The 13,192-nt window shown below is 36.9% G+C and overlaps 1 protein-coding gene and 1 non-coding gene across 5 annotated transcripts in view; both read right to left on the bottom strand.

The window, feature by feature from the left end:
- ACYP2 (acylphosphatase 2) overlaps positions 1-13,192 on the bottom strand; it is a 179,117-nt gene that overhangs the window by 34,849 nt on the left and 131,076 nt on the right. The gene's annotated exons all lie outside the window — the stretch shown is intronic.
- Positions 1,119-1,246, bottom strand: LOC133257898 (U6atac minor spliceosomal RNA). The gene has a single exon (XR_009739756.1). It is a non-coding gene; the product is annotated as a U6atac minor spliceosomal RNA (small nuclear RNA).

Genomic DNA, 13,192 nt, shown 5'->3' with positions numbered 1-13,192 from the left:
TTAAATCTATTTCTCACTTCCACTGTATAATCATAAGGGATTTGATTTAGGTCATACCTGAATGGTCTAGTGGTTTTCCCTACTTTCTTCAATTTAAGTCTGAATTTGGCAATATAGGTAAAGATTTTGCCTCAAGAATGTTCATTGTATGTAACAAGGAAATAGTTCAAGCAATTTAAATGTCCAATAATTAGGAATGTAAGTACATGACTGTATTTCCATATGAAGGACTACTAGCTATTACAATTATTAAGATGAATTTTTTTGATAAAGATGTTTGTAATATGGAATTGTTTTATAAAAGCAAGTTGCAAAACAAGATGTATAGTATGACCTCACTTTTGTAGGAAAATATACATGGAAAAATATCTGAAAGATGTACAAAGTGGTAATGATATCTCCTGAAATATGGGCAGTTTTTTTTTTCTTTTCTCTTTGCTTGTTTTCAAATTATTTTCAAAATTCTCCAATGGATATGTATCAATTTTAAATTAATAAAAAGATTACAAATGTGTTTGAAAAATGCCTAAGAGAATAAAAACTTTTTTTCCCTTTCCTATGGGAAAGAACAATCTGAACACAGATCAAAATATAAATTGTGATCAAATGCTGAAATTTTATTGGCAATGTCTCTTCTTGGGAAGTAATGACATCCAGAGATAACTACTATGCAATATTTTACCAATGGTGTTGTCTCTCTAAAGGTGTGTTATAGGTAAAGATGTGTGTTAGTCGCTCAGTCACGTCTGCCTCTTTGCGATCCCATGGAATGCAGCCCTACCAGGCTCCTCTGTCCATGGAATTCTCCAGGCAAGCATAGTGGATTAGGTAACCATTCCCTTCTCTGGACATCTTGCCCACCCAGGGGTTGAACCTGGGTCTCCTACATTGCAGGCAGATTCTTTACCATTTGAGCCACCACGGAAGTACCCATGTTAACTCCAACATGGTAATACGGAGTGATTTCTCCCTGTGTGTAAATAAGTTTTATAATGTTGAAAAACTGTTAGACTAACATATTTACGATGTGTTATTAACAAAGGAAAATAGTAGCTAAAGTACCCAAACTAACAACATGGAGACACCAGACATTTTGAGTAGGAGACTGTTTTTTCTTTAAACAGTGGTTGTTAGATGCCATGAAGTAGGTGGCAATGCCTTAACCATATGGATGCTGTGAGGCCCAAGGGCCTCTTCCATTCTTGTCTAGGAGAGTGTGCTAACCTTCTCTCCTTTCATACAACACAAGTGGGAGATTCTTATAGATTAAAATGGATTAGCGAGGCTGTGGCTAGATGGTGGAGGGTCTTGTACAGCTTGCTGAGGACATAGAATTTTTTCTGTAAAGATGCGAACCAAATTGTATTTCTGAATGAAGACTCAAGCTGTCTGTAGAAGATAGATTAGAGGGAGTAAATACTAAAAACAGTATACCTAGATATTTATAATTTCTTTAAAAAAATTTCTCCTATGAAGGATAAAAAAGAGCAAACATGTAAGCTATTTAAGTTTCAGCTTCAATTTTTTTTTCCAGAAAAAGATGTATGATATATATAAATACAGAACCCATAGCAACTGCTATGTAAACTGCTATAATGAATATAGCTAGTAATATGCTTAAAGTTGCATTTGACTTTGACTAAATATTAATAAGAAGTTACATTAAATTGGAACTGACTTTGTCCTTATAAATACTCTATTAGACAAACCAGGCAGGGCTTGGGTGTTCATTATAAAACAGCACAGGATGACATGCCAAATTCTCCTAAATGGAATTCACTTAATACACTAGATTCTATAAATCTGCTCAGTCATTTTCCAGAGCTTGGTATCCTTAGAAAGAGGATTGTTATTGTTAAATCCCTACATGGCTGCTCCACACTCTGAGAGCCGTCAGCCTCTCCTGGTCAGAGCCTCAGGAAGCACTTGCCAAAATAAAGCACGAGAAGATGTCCCTTTTCCTATCTTATTCCAAGATTTTTAGGGAAGATGTTTTTAAAATGGTTTTCTTTCCTGATCTAAAATCAGAAGTTAAAAATAGTCAAGTGGTATTAGTTTACTTACAAAATTTAGATCTGTTAAAAATATATTTATGAGAGTGCTACCTCTGTCACACAGTCCCACAAAGCTGATCCTCAGTTTCCTGTGGTTGGGAGTGACATGGTGAGATACACGACAGATGATGAAATCCAAGTAGCCAGATGTTACTGAATAAGTAAACTCGGATCCAGGTTCACATTGGCCTGGCTCTCTTTTAGAGAATATAGCTGAGCTCACATAATTCAAGGGCTGGTCTGAAATTTACCTCAAGTAAATAAAGAAGAGCAGCCCCATTCAAGTCAGCCAGTAGAGCTGGATCCTTTTAACTCAAGGTCAAAATAAACTCTGTGTGTGTCCATCGTTCAGTCGTGTCTGACTCTATGCAACCCCATAGACTGTAGCTCTGCCAGGTTCCTCTGTGCATGGGATTTCCCAGGCAAGAATACTGGAGTTGATTGCCATTCCCTTCTCCAGGGCATCTTCCTGACCCAGGAGTTGACCCCTGTCTCCTGCATCTCCTGCGTTGCAGGCAGACTCTTTACCATCTGTAGTGTTTTGTGACTCATAAACCTTCCCACGGTTATATATACACAGTCATGAGCCTCCTTAAAATTTTTTGAAGTGACTTTATCACTTTTGCACAGTATCATCTGGCAGGATTCCAATGGAGAAAGGGTGGGAGGGGGAACTAGACAACCACTCTAGAACTTGGAACAGGAAATCCTGGAGGCCTGGTGGAGTCACGCTGTTCTAGCACAGAGATAAAATTTATCGGTATATTTATTCAGATCAAGGTTGCTTAGATGAGGAGGTTTTTTTTTCTTCTTTCATATCTTACCTTGCACAGAACTTTAATATTAGGAAGCCTGAAAGAAGTCTAGAGAATTCAGGACCATCTCAGTTCAGGTTGCCATGGCATTTTCTATAACTGAGCCCTGTACCTCTTCTTGTTGATGATGAAAAATTATGCATATGATGAATAAGTTACTACAAAAATTTAATTAACTTGATGTTTTCCTTTTCCTGTTCTGGGACAATAAAACTAAACACTATTACAAAGTGTAATATGTAAAAAAAAAAAATGAAAGTAAAGTCATTTGTGACTTTATTGCCTGTTTCTCAGGTTACAACTAAATGCAGGTATTTCGATTTAGTTAAAGGATATGGAAAGCACCATCAATGATCTTTACTGTGGCAGCACAAACCTGCTGCTATGACATCATTCTCCTTTGTATCCGTGTTAGAGAAACTGGTCTGGTCTCTGTAATGGTTTCTTTTCCAGCAATACTGAGGCTCATAAAAAACTGACTCCTTATAGCTTTTCCCTCCATATGCTTCCTTTTATTAATATATAAAAGCTTAGTTTAAAAAATTTGACATTTCAGTAATTTTTGACAAAGATATTTCATTTCCCTAGATTTCTCTTTTAGTCTCAGACAACAGTAATTCTATAGTTCAGTATGATGCTGGTCTTTGTGAAGCTCAAGAGACAAAGCCACACACGTGTGCATACTGCAAACTCCTGTTTTTCTTCCACAAATAATCTTTGTAACTATTGGCAGTATAGGTCTCCTCTCCCTCCCCTCTTTGGCTGGGAATGGAGAGGTGGCAAGAAAGTTGTTGGGACATCTGCTCAGAAGTTTTCAGACATAAAGATTTAGAAATATTAACTAATGACTTCAATGAGATTTTAAGTTTAACATCAGTAATTACAAAATCCACAGATTCTATGCCTCCCGAAGGCTGGGTAGCTTCCTTTGGAATTTTTTTTTTTTTTTGGCATAAAAAGAGAACATGCTATTAATTAATATGCAAGTACTATAATTGTATCTTTTAAGGGTACATCTGAAACACTGTGTTTAAATTACAGGAACATAATATTTAGTAATTTTCTATTGCATGCCCAGAGATATTAAGATTTGTTCCGCATAGTTCATCATTTATTCAAAATTGATTTTGGACAGGCTCTAGTTTGATTACATTTGAATAGTCACAGTTTTGTCATACTGTTGCTAGACAGCAGCACAAAGATAAAAACAGCCAAAACAGCTTTGTCAGAGGACAGTCTACTTACCACAGTTCCCAACCTGAATCCTTTCTAGGCTTTCTGCTTTCCTCAACAACCTCAGTTGTTCTTTTCAGATGAAGATAAGCTGACCCCTGCTAAGCATCTTCTTATAAAGAGGTTCATGACAAATGCTATCCTTATAAAAAAATTCCACAATTGCAGGGTGAAATGACCCTACAGGAACCTGTGTTCTAGCACTGAAGATCTCCTGTGAGAAGAGCAATAAGACTCTTGTCTTCAGTTGATTGATCAATACATTCATTCTGCATCAACAAATATTCATTGAGCATTTGTCATGTGCAAAGTAATAACAGTGATTCAAGAACATGCAAAATATAGTCTGTCCTTGAGGAATTTACAGTCTTGAAGAAGAGTAAAAGATGTATTCAACAACAGTTTGCCTGTCAGAACCAGATCATTATCTGACTTTTGCATTGTACAGATGAAGGAATTATGGCAGAAAGGTGAAATGACCTGCCCAAGCCACACCCCGGGCATAGAATCACTGGGAAAATGGCAAGACCACTGGCTATGGAGCAAGTCACTTATCCATTACTCACTGATGATACTGGACAAATTACTTAACCTAGTGAGCTGAGCCAGACCTCAAAAGGCTGATCTGGGTTGAAAGGCTGGTGAGAAGAGGAACACAGACTTCCTCCAGGACTGTTTTCACTCACGTTTACTGTGTGACCTGGAAGTAGGAAATGCGAAGTGTACGTACAAGATAAGGATGAAAGCAAGCTGATGCAGCTTCTCCATGCCTCCCTAGGGCCTCCCAAGGGCGTCCAACTTCAGGCCCTTGGCTGAAGTTCCGTTGCCAGGGCTCCACAAAGAGTGAAAAACCTGCCAGGTCAAGGACTCCAGAACCACAATCCATGGCCTTTCACACTCAGACTACCATAGACACTTCCATATTCCATTTCTCAATGCTCTTGGGGGCCTAGCACAGGCCAGCCTTCTATACCTGCTCAACTTGAGCTCCCTAACCTATGATATTTAATAGTATATCTATTCTAAGCCTAAGGCAAGATGGACTATGTAAAGTGCCTACCTAGTATGGTGCCTGACCCACAGAAGGTGCTTGCTAGATGGCTCTCTTAGTTGAGGAATTGACAGTAGGATTCAAGTCTGATAGAAGAATTCAAGTCTCTCTCTCAGCCTAATGCTCAGCCATTTAATACACAAATGGAAACTGCTATTTAGGAAACTGTTATTCACTTTCGAATGATACATTAAAGGGAGAGATAAAACATTATTTGCAGAAAGCACTACATGTATAGATGTCCTAAGAAATCTGTTTAAATTTATTATCCCATGAGTTTATCAATGTGATCAGGTTTATAATGAATTTACCATAATTAGATGCTTTAAGTTCAATAACTTAACAGCCAGTTCAATAACATAGTAAAAAGGAAATAAATTCCATTCCAAAAAAAGAAAAAGAGATGGGATGGATAAATTTAACAGAATTGCCTATGACATTTATAAAGAAGATTTAAAGACTTATGAGCCATATATAAAGAAAACTATAAAGGTATATTAGAATGTATAAAACAAGATGAGCAAATTGAGATATATATTATCATAGGCAAACATTTTATCAAGTAAAATTTACTATTTGTTAAATGTTAAAATTCTGCACTAACAAGCCATAAGTTATGATGCTGATCTAGTTCCCAGGAAATTCTAAAACAAAGTATAATAATTAAATGATTAAAGTAAAGAAGTGTGGGACATATAGAAATAAATTTAATGTATCATATAACTATCATAATTAAGAAAGATAATATTTATTTAATAATTGCCTAATTCTATTTCATAATTGCCTAATTATGCTTTAATAATTGCCAGGATAACTGGCAAACAAACAAAACAAAAAGTGATTTAGATAAGCTATTACAACACATTATAAGAGTAAGCCTCTAGTGGATTAAAAAGTAAATATTAGCTTTAATTCTTAGCAGAGCTATGAGGAAAAAAATCAAATATTATTGAAATCTTTAGAGGAATAGTATCTTTGAAAAGCTTAGGGCAGTAAAGAAAATCACAAAGGAAAAAATAAATAGCTCAACAACATCAAGTAAAACAATGGTTCTAACATAAAAAACTAACAAAATTAAAAGAAGAGAAACATAATTGGAAGTATCTGTATTGATCATGATAGAACAGTAGTATATATAATATATAAAGAACTTACTCAAATTTTCAAAAATGTTAAAACCTCAAGAGATAAACAGTCAAAGTATATAAACATACAATTCACTTGTGAAGAAATACAAGTAAACTGTATACATTAATCACTTCTTAGAAGGATATTTATAATAGCAAAATACTAAAAACAAAAAAAATGCCCAATATAAATAACAATTCAATAGACCGTTATATAGTTATTAGAATTGTAATTATGAAAACTTAAAAATTTAATGGTGGAAGGAGTCAAATAAAAATTCTGCTTTATAATACACATCAAAAAAGGCAACAATGGAAATCACTATTGACAAAGAATAGTGGAATCATGGATAATAATTTTTCTGTAAATTGAGAAGGAATAAGGAAACCCCTATACTAATAGGTGAACAATACTAATTATTAAACATTATAGATTCTAACATTGGTTATATTTTTCAACAAACAGATGAAAGCACAGTTAGAAGAAACCAGGAGTATTAGTGTCAAATGCTAAGTTATTAAGCTTCCTACAGTAAGGATCTTCTACTGCTCTAGAACCCTACAGAGAGCACTCATGTTTCCCAAAGGCACTAGAGAATGTGAGGCCACACCTTGAGAATCGATTGTGTGATTCTGCCACACCTTTGTCTGCGGAGCCTTGTTCTGTGCTGTTGATACTGTTTGTCTTCCTTATGCTGTATTTTCACCATAATACTTGCTTTAAAACTTTGCCTGAATTTGGACAAATGTCTCCTTTTTCATGTGAATTTACTTTTTGTAACTTCTGGTATGTTTCTATTTATTTTTATAGTCCTTGATCTTCTCTTTCACAGCCTCCCGTGTATAAGGCATAATTTAGATTTCAGTTCAGTTCAGTCGCTCAGTTATGTCGGACTTTTTGTGACCCCATGGACTGCAGCACACCAGGCTTCCCTGTCCATCACCAACTCCCGGAGTTTACTCAAACTCATGTCCATTGAGTTGGTGATGTCATTCAACCATCTCATCCTCTGTTGTCCCCTTCTCCTTCCACCTTCAGTCTTTCCCAGAATCAGGGTCTTTTCAAATGAGTTGGTTCTTCACATCAGCTGGCCAAACTATTGGAGTTTCAGCTTCAGCATCAGTCCTTCCAATGGACTGATCTCCTTTAGGATGGACTGGTTGGATATCCTTGCAGTCCAAGGGACTCTCAAGAATCTTCTCCAACACCACAGTTTAAAAGCATCAATTCTTCGGCACTCAGCTTTCTTTATAGTCCAACTCTCACATACATACATGACTACTGGAAAAACCATAGCCTTGACTAGATGGACCTTTGTTGGCAAAGTAATGTCTCTGCTTTTTAATTTGCTGTCTAGGTCAGTTATAACTTTCCTTCCAAGGAGTAAGTGTCTTTTAATTTCATGGCTGCAGTGACCATCTGCAGTGATTTTGGAGCCCAAAAAAATAAAGTCTGACACTGTTTCCACTGTTTCCCCTGTTTCCCCATCTATTTGCCATGAAGTGATAGGACCAGATATCACGATCTTCGTTTTCTGAATGTTGAGCTTTAAGGCAACTTTTTCACTCTCTTCTTTCACTTTCATCAAGAGGCTTTTTAGTTCTTCTTCACTTTCTGCCATAAGGGTGGTGTCATCTGCATATCTGAGGTTATTGATATTTCTCCCAGCAATCTTGATTCTAGCTTATGCTTCATCCAGCCCAGCATTCTGCATGATGTACTCTGCATGTAAGTTAAATAAGCAGGGTGACAATATACAGCCTTGACGTACTCCTTTCCCGATTTGGAATCAGCCTGTTGTTCCATGTCCAGTTCTAACTGTTGCTTCTTGGCCTGCATACAGATTTCTCAGGAGGTAGGTCAGGTGGTCTGGTAGTCCCGTCTCTTGAAGAATTTTCCATAGTTTTTTGAGTTAATAACTCAGAATAACAGACATGGATTTGAATCCTGACTCAGTTATGTGACTTTGGGCAAATTGCTTATTTGTAAACCTTGGAAATTTATTTTATATATTAGATGGAAATAATAATACTTCATAAGGTAATTATGAGGTTTACACTAAAGGAGATAATTCATGTAATGTACTTGGGTGTTATACCTACTTGGAACACTGTAAACTCCCATGTAAAGACATATAAATATGGTACCTGAAACACTAATCAAAATTTCAACTTTAAAAAAAAAAACTACAACTCACAACCTTAAAATGACTCTATTTCTTTCAATACATTTGATAGGTCAGATCTTGTTATCAGAGAGTCATGGCTTAATTGAAAAAAGGAATTTCCCTTATTTTTCTGTCTTGTGTTTGCCTTTTTAAAGATGCCTTAAATCCCTTATGGATCGGAGTCATGTATAAATTGATAGAGATACCAAGTTTCCTTAATCACAGCACCTAACTGAAATTTTTTATTTACTAAAATTAGAGAGAAGACAGAAAAAAATGCATTCATTCCATCTTGGCTTTATGAGTTTAGTAGTCTAACCACCTCATTTCACTACTGAAGGTTGTGGAATCATCAGAATCAAAATACCAAACTATTTGATACAGTTCATATTTAAACTTCTGCAATGAAAATGAATCTCAGTTGAAAAGTTCAAGTAGGGAAGAAGGGGCATTTTAAAGGAATTAAAATGTGGTGGCGCAGGTTCAAAGTAGCTATGGTTGGCAGAAGACCACAGCTTTCCAAGTTGGGTCTTAGTTGTCAGTGACTGGAGTATAGGTTTTCTGTATATGTGTTTTTTAACACTCCTTGAAATTGATAAGTATAGCAAGAACATTACTTGGACTTTATTTGATTTTATTTGAATTTCAACAGCTACCAACAGATGTGCTTAGAATGAATAGGCCCTGATTCCCAAATAGCACAGTATTTCACATCTATTTTAGACTATGAAATGAGAGCCGACTCCAGGAAGACAGCTCTGAACCTTTTTTCCAGCTGCAGAAATAACTCCTCTTGCTGCCCCCTGACCTACACCAAGGGAAGCTGCTTGAGAAGATATTCTTTTGCCAGCGATCATTCCACCATTGCAAGCCACAAATGGAAAAATAAACTAATGTGTTCTCTTCAAAAAACTTATTCTCACGGCCCCCAGAACCAGGTAGATAAATAAGGAAAACCATAGATTTATTTTTAAATTCCCTTCTCATTTTCCAAAATGGTATTTTTATTACCTTAGAAAATGGGGCTTCTTTTCTGTACAATAGAAACTAACACAACATTATAAGGCAACTATACTCCAATAAAAATTAATTTAAAAAAAGAAAATGGGGCCTATCAACTAACAGGTCACTGTTAATCTTCTCCAAAATAAGTTAATTTATCCAAGAACACCCCCCACCCCAGATTCCTTGGGACTTTGCTCCATTGTTAATTCCCACTTGCCTCAACCAACACGCTGTCCCTCCCCTTGGTTCTCAGCCCTTACTTCAAGATGTACAAGCTCTACTCACTGGCAAGTAAAAACCTGTAACCTGAATTCTCCTCCAGCTGTTCCCCTAGCTTATTTCTTCCCTTTGCACCTGAGCTTCTGGAGATGACAAATCCCTATTGAGTTAAATGGAAACTCTGACTTTGTTTTCAGACATAATAATGACTTTATTGGGTGCCTCTCTGTGCCAGACACTCTGATAGGCCTTAACATATTTTTCTTGATTAAAAAATACATGAATAATTCATGCTCATTATAAGAAATTAAACAATTCAGAAACTGATAAAGGCAGCAACAACATCTTCCCTACGCAAGCTCCACATTATAATTGTTACAACCACCACTAGAGAGAAGACTTATTGACCATATTTCATAGATGAGAAAACTGAGGCTGAGAAAAGTTCAGAGTATACCCTGTAGTGTTTAACAGAAAGAGCTTTAGAGTCTGGTTATCTGGGTTCATTTCTCAACTTTGTAATTTACTATATGTCTACTGATGCTTTCGAACTGTGGTGCTGGAGAAGACTCTTGAGAGTCCCTTAGACTGCAAGGAGATCAAACCAGTCAATCCTAAAGAAAATCAACCCTGAATACTTACTGAAAGGACAGATACTGAAGCTGAAACTCCAATACTTTGGCTACCTGATGCAAAGAGCTGACTCATTGGAAAAGACCCTGATGCTGGGAAGGATTGAGGGCAGGAGGAGAAGGGGACGACAGAGGATAAGATGGTTGGACAGCTTCACCAACTCAATGAATATGAGTCTGAGCAAACTGTGGAGATAGTGAAGGATAGGGAACCCTGGTGTGCTGCAGTCCATGGGGTCGCAAAGAGCTGGACACAACTGAGTGACTGAACAACAACAACAATGTGTCTGTGAGCAAATTACTTGTTATTTCTGTGCCTCAGTTTGCCTATCTGTAAAATGAGGCTAATAATAGTATCTAGTTCATAGGATGCAGTGAGGATATAACATGCTAAAGCATAAAAACATCGCTGTTCCTTAAGAAAAAAATAAACAAGAGAAATTATTTTAAAATAACAGCTAAGAAGAAAATGCTAACAGCAATTAGAGCAAAACTCTGTTCACCATTCTGCAACTAGTATAGAGTCTGAGTTTTTAAACCTGATGGAAATTTCAACCCCAAAACTACACTTGTATGGCAATGATGACACCATCAGTGGACTTTGCTCTTTAAAATCACACTATTTTTTAAAAGATCCAATAAAATTATTTCAATTTTCATGATTAACTAAATTTCATTCATTTGTTATAGTATCAGTTTCATTATTTTTAATTTATCTCAGGCTAGAATGATTATGTATGTTTAACATTTAGATATTATTAATATTTTATATAGTGTTTTGACTCACATTTTAAATTTTTGAAATGGCTCTGTGTGTCCCTGGCTGATTTGGTTCCCCCTGCCATCTAGCTCTACCCGCCACCGTACACAGACCTCAGCCTCTTTACAGTTTCATTAGGCACTGGAATGTATATTTGCTGTCTGTCAGTGCTATAATGGTAGAAAACTACTAAATCATAATAATTAACTTTCCCAGGGTAAATCATTACCCACACCCTGTTAACTCAGATATTTTCTCCCTACTTCTCTATATTTATATGCTGGTTCTAAGAGGCAGCAGAGATGACCGCAGCTACAAAGCTACTTGGTTAATCACTCAAAACTTCTTTTTTACCATGTCCTTTGCAAACACAGTTTAAAGGTCTTTCTCTGGGAAACAGAGGAAATTAACAAAGTGTACATCTCCTCTCTTGTGTACCAACACTCTTTTGAGTCTTTAACATAATGCACTGATGCCCTTGGCTTTCTACACTGGGTGGCCTAGCCTGAAGGACAATATTTCTGTATGTTAAGTCACTAAACAAACACACTTGTTTAAAGAATTTAGGTCAAGAAAGAGATTCCTTTCAAAACAACTAAGAACCAAACAACAATATTTGAGGAGTCAAAGAAAAATAAGACTATACAATTCACAGGCTCTCTTCATTCATCTTGTATTTAGTTTTTTGAAACATCATGCTGTTTCTGTTTCCCAGAAAATTTAAATACTTCACAATTCGATGATCTACAGATTTGTAGCTAAACTGTACTCCCCTCAAAAAGCCACCTTCTTTCTTTACTCATGTTTCTTATTTTCTATCCTTTCTCTTCTCCACCCCCCGCCCTTTCTTCTTCCTGTCTCTAGTTAAGATTTTGTCCTAGCTCTCTTTGTTGTTGTTTAGTCACTCAGTCACGTCCGACTCTTTGCAACCTATGGACTGTAGCCCGCCAGGCTTCTCTGTCCACGGGATTTCTCAGGCAAGAATACTAGAGTGGGTTGCCATTTCCTTCTACAGGGGAATCTTCCCGACTCAGGGATCAAACCTGTGTCTCCTGCTTTGGCAGGCAGCTTCTTTATGAGCCACCAGGGAAGCCCACTAGCTCTCTTTACTCATCTTAAAAAAAATTTTTATAGTCAGAGTGTTTCAAGCCCCCCCAAAAATCATATTTTGTTCTTTTCAGCAGTTTCTAGTCCATACTGCAAGACACAAGAAAAATAAAAGACCCCCAAAGAGAATAACATTTCACACTGAACTCAAAGAATGTTATCACTACTAATTTTCCAATTAAAAAAAATACACATTTCTTATTTTTGATCAGCTAATACATGTGACTTTCTTCTGAACACTTTAAGGAAATATATATAATATAGGCTCTGTGACATTAATATGAAATTCTAAAGGTACCTGCTTTCTAACTAATATAGCCAAAGGTGGTGATGTTAGATAATTAATCTTAAAATACAGACCCAGCTTTAAATCTCCTGACATCAGTTTAGATCACCTAATGCCCTGCATGCTTGCTGCTCATGTCATTCCCCCTCATTTCTCAAGGATTCTAGCTACTGGCTTATTCTCACTTCTTTCAGTGATTTCAGTATGCACATTGGTGATCCTTCCCACCCAGGCCTCTTGGGTCACTGACGTCCTCCCCTACAATGACCCTGTCCTCAAGGTGCCTCATCAGAGGCCTAGTTGGATGGAGGAGTCAAGTCCTAACCATCTCCTGCAGTCCACTCTCAGACCACTATCTCTCATCCTTGTAGCTTCCTTTGGTACTTGACCCCAGGGACCCTTCGATTCCCTGGGTATGGCGATCCACTGATCAGGCCACCTTTTCACTGCCTCCACCCCTATGTCTTTTATTGCTCTAGCTTAGATTCTCAGATCTATGATTGTAATCATTCTCTTGCCCTTCATGCTTCAGTTCTAAATCCAGCTCTGCTTCTTCATGCTGCACCTGTAAACTGAATGTGGTTGGCAGAAAAATTCACAACTGCACTGATGTGCCTCATTCAAATTCATGATCTTAATGCTGTTTGACAATCACAGCACATGTCATCGTCCTGTCACTCTTTGATCCTCCAGACAACTATTTCCTACTTGTCTCTTCCCAGAATCCTTCTGCCC

This window comes from Bos javanicus, chromosome 11 (genome assembly GCF_032452875.1).
Source record: "Bos javanicus breed banteng chromosome 11, ARS-OSU_banteng_1.0, whole genome shotgun sequence".
Lineage (NCBI taxonomy): Eukaryota > Metazoa > Chordata > Mammalia > Artiodactyla > Bovidae > Bos > Bos javanicus.
This window is presented reverse-complemented; position numbering and strand designations above follow the sequence as displayed.